A 4,437-nucleotide genomic window follows, 5' to 3' on the forward strand; every position below is an offset into this window, starting at 1 on the left:
GGACTAAGCTTGAGTTAATTCTTCCACCAGGGTAAATAAAAAAATACCCCCAACTCCCCTCTTTTAATCACCATTTTATGGCAATTCATCACAAGAGAAATTCCAAAGGAAACAACAGGCACAGCAAGCTCCAGTTGCCTGGGTCTATCACAGCCAGATTTCTAGTGAGGTTGAACGACCTGTTTTCCAAAAAAGTTTACTCAATTAAACTGTAGTTTCAGGTCAACTGATACTATTCGAATTCATTTAGCTCATTGCTCCAGTGAATGTGTATTCATCTATATAAAGTGGAACACCGTCAACAGGAGAGACGGACAGTAAGTCCTATAGGCACAGCACAGTGTTCTCCTTCACTCTCTAGTTAAAATGCAGGACCCCATGAGGTATTTGTTTGGTTTACCATTCTGAGCCTGGATGGAAGGTCTGCAGGATGAGCTTGAGCCAATTTCATACACAGAAGACATCCTGAATACTGCACAAGAAGGACAAGGATGACATTAATACACCTCACATTCTATCCTCTAAATTGGACCGCGATTAGAACAGCTGAATTCTTTAAAACAACCTTTTTTCTTCCCCTTTATGCCCTAACATTATTCTGAAGTATCTAGTTTGCATTGTAGGATTGGGAATTATTACGATAAGCAAGTGCTAAAATCTCACATGCCTTACCTGTTTCACTCTCTAATCAGCCTCAAAAACTTTGAGAGTAAGAAAAATCTAATTGATCCTTGCTGGGCTACATAACTGCTGGCGGAAGTCCTTCTGTACTTCCACACCTTCCTCCGCTTTCTTTGTTTGACTTCTAAGAAGATTCTTGCCAAATCTGTCTCTCTGCCAGTGCTGTTATACGTCTCCACATCAGACACTCTGAGCTATAGCATCTAGCATATGGATTGCAGGCTGAGGAACCATCCAACTTCCACAGCATACTTTTTACTGGCTTATAGGCACCATCACATTTCCTCAAGCTAGTCTACTAAGTTCCAATTCATAAATCTTATGTCTTACAACTATATACAAAGTAACAAACGCATATAAGAGGGTGGGAGAAATAGGAAGACGAAGTTTAAACTCCCTGATGACACCCATCTTTAGGATAGAAGGCAGAAGTTTCTAGTTCCCATAATTACAATAAGTCTCAGAAACAGGACAAAAAACGAGGTCCAGGGGTCTGTCAGAGTCCAATGACAATTCCTTTGAGAAATCCAAATAATTCTGTGATGCTGAGAGGTCCAAGAACATCACCACAGCATAGCATCTGTGTGTAATAGGCCCAAATAACTTCCTCCACTCAGTAAGTGACCACTGATTCTTCAGAGACGCAAACCTATTGAGTCCACTACTGTGCTGCGGTTCTCTAGCAGGATCTAGGAACAATGAATGAAAATAAACAACACTCCTTCACTATTGTACACTCCTGAAGTCTTTTAGTCATTGCTATGATCTATATTACCCACACATCTACATACCAAGCACAGAGAATCAGAAGATTTTATACAGCCTTGTAAAAATCCTCAACTCTCTTTCCCTTTTACCATTGGATATGACAGGATCTTAACCAGGTTGGACTCCCACAATTTATATTAGTGTATGCTTTCTAGGTTCAGCAAGCACAGCACAGCTAGTTTACAGGGTAAACATTCCTTTTATTCCAAGCTACTTTTTCTACATGGCCTGAACAATGGAATATATTCATTCCATAACAGAACATTTTTCTAATCTACATGTAGAGCCATCTTAAAAAAATGTATGATTACACTAGAAAATATGGTTAGAATGTCAAACGATTTTGCCAATGACCTGATGAAATCTTCAGAGGTTCACTGAAGTAGCTATTTTTTCCTTAGCAGCAGTGAGTTGTTGTTGTTCCTCCCCTCCTCCCAACAAGAAGGAAAACGTAGTGACACAGCGTGTATAGTATCTGCTGCAGACAACCAATAAACATTTTTGTTTGCCAATTTCACAGAGTATTTGAGCACTCGAGCAGAAGTTTCCAAAACAAACATATGCATGTTGATACTTTTACTCAAACTTCACCCCTTTTGTGTTTAAATATACCACATGTCCCCAGTGCTTCCTATTCACATAAGCTACATTCACTTTAAAAGGGTAATCAAGATTCTTCACCCATAAAGCCAGCAGCAGAGAAGCACAAAAATGAATCAGTAACCCATTTTACAATCATAACAAGCAAAGAGGCGTCCCAGCTATAAGCTCTGATCACCGTTTGCAAAACACATGTTTAAATCCTTTAGTATTACCAGTCTTTTAATATTTTCATTGCCAGGTTACATTAGAAGACAGCTAAAATGCATTAAAATTTACCTTATACTCCTTTGCAAATAATTGTTTTACTTGCTACGGAATGTAAAGAGATCACGAGGGGGCAGAGATGGTCTGTGCACCACATTTCCAAAAAAACCTGAGCAGAGTAATTGTATTCCTTGCACTTGCATCTATTCTTGTAGCAGAATACACCTACCTCTTGATGGCAGCTTGAGATGCCAGAGGTGAAGCTAATTAAACGGATTAAAACGAAATTGGCTCCAGGAGATGATAAACAAAACAGCAAGTCTCCCCAAGATACATCCAGTCAAGGAACCGAAAGAATGAATTTTTTTTTTAACGTAACTTTCATAGTAGAATATATGTTTTCGGCAGGATTTTGATTTGGGTTTAGTTAGGGATTTGTACATGTTTTGTGCAAAAAGTTAAAGGAATGGTAGATGTTTCAAAGAAGAAAAAAAAAGTCTAAGTTCTTGAGGTCTTTTCCAGCTCAACAGGACCTTTCCCACCACCTTCAGCGGATCCTCGACTGGGGCTCAAAAGGAGTTTGGAACGAATATCACAATATTCAATTAAAAAAAAAAAAACACACACACACAAAATAACCAAGACACAGAGTCCCACACACCTTAAACTTGGCTTCAGGTAGCAGGACACTTGCCCCTTGCCTGATGAAGCTCTCGGTAGGTATCCCTGCCACTAGTTGGAACCTTTGCTCACAAGAGGCGCGGGCGGGCTCCCGAAATGGCGGGCGGCAGAGGAGGGCGCCGCGGCGGCGGCCGTTTCCGCGCGTGAGCAAAGGTCGCCAAGGGCGGCTCTGTGAGCCACCAATTCTTAACTAAACGGCGAAGGCCAAAATCAACACCTCGCCCCACAACGAATTTAAATTGACTTGGAGAAGCGTGCTCTCAGACACTGGCTATAAAAATAAAGCAGGCGACAGAGAGCGAGACTGGCGAAGACACACACCACACACACATCCCCCTTCCCTTGCCCGCGAGGTACCTGACAGGGGCCGCAAGTGCGGGAAGGCCCCCGAGGGCCGGCGGCCCCGGCAGCAGCGCAGCCCAGGCGAGGAGCTCACCCCCACGGCGGCACCCGGACCCAGCCGGGCGGGCAGAGCGACGGCGCCTGTCGATAAAGGCGAGGAAACAAGGCAGGTTCGAGGTCCAGCCAAAGGGCAGCGGAGAGATAAGGGCCAAGAGCTGGGCTTAAATAGCGGCTGGGGGCAGGCAGGGTTGTTAAGGACCATTAAGAGCCGCTAATGCCCCAGGGCCTGGCAACAGGTGGGACCTAAACTGCCTCTAAATGGGCTATTTGTAGTGGAAAATCCCAGCTGAAACGGATTTGACCAAGGGCAAATGCAGGTGCCCAGCAGTTTCTTCGCTCCCTTGGTTTCTTTAAGGCCCGTGGTGGTCACCCTCCGTTAGCGGTTTGGGACACCTGCCCGCTGCTGGGGAAGGAGGGGGGGACATCTGTCGCGTTCGCAAAAGCTGTTAGGCGAAATAAAATTTAATCCTTTTTGATCTGTGTTAACTGAATCGCCCCGTCCCCCCCACCGATCAGTGGCAGCGCAACAGGGATGGGGCATTGCCTGGTGCGGGGTCGCGCAAGTCTGGCTCAAAAAATTCAGAGAGAGAGATAGAAAGGTGTGGGACAGACCCAAAAGGAGATGTCTAAGTAGTCCTGCAACATAACTTAAAAGCGTGATTTTTTTTTTTTTAGTAGGAAAAAGAAGGAAAAGCCTGCACAAAGTGTGTATTTTTTTTTCCCTGCGATTTCCAGCCACCACTGCATTTTTCTTAATTCCTTAAAAGAGAAGTCAGACAACTAAAATTTATTGACTGTACTAATCCTTAGCGTACAGATCCACTCTTTTGAAAGCCATAAATACAGAGTTAAAGAACCACAGGAAATTAGTTCTCTGAGTTATGTTAATTGCTCCCAACACTCCAGTATCTATCTACACAAGAAAGGAATACAATTTGAAGAAGACATCGTAACATATCATGGTTAAAAAAACGTTATGCCTAACGCTTTTTCTTACGAATTAAAAGGGGTTTGAACCACTTAAGAGGAAAAAAAAGAGCATGTCTGAAACATGGGCAGAAAGTATGCACACAGTAGAAATAATTGGTCCGCGTGCTG

At 43.3% G+C, this 4,437-nt stretch overlaps 1 long non-coding RNA gene across 1 annotated transcript; it reads right to left on the bottom strand.

Annotated features, from left to right (window-relative positions):
- Window positions 1-914: 914 nt before the first annotated feature.
- LOC148051559 (uncharacterized) lies at window positions 915-3,457 on the bottom strand. The gene is made up of 2 exons (XR_015699980.1): window positions 3,295-3,457; window positions 915-1,370 (listed from the first exon to the last, which is right to left on the bottom strand). It is a non-coding gene; the product is annotated as an uncharacterized LOC148051559 (long non-coding RNA).
- Between the last annotated feature and the right edge of the window lie 980 nt (window positions 3,458-4,437).

Source organism: Nipponia nippon, unplaced genomic scaffold (genome assembly GCF_047370975.1).
Source record: "Nipponia nippon isolate SJK-2023a ecotype South Korea unplaced genomic scaffold, ASM4737097v1 scaffold_6, whole genome shotgun sequence".
NCBI lineage: Eukaryota > Metazoa > Chordata > Aves > Pelecaniformes > Threskiornithidae > Nipponia > Nipponia nippon.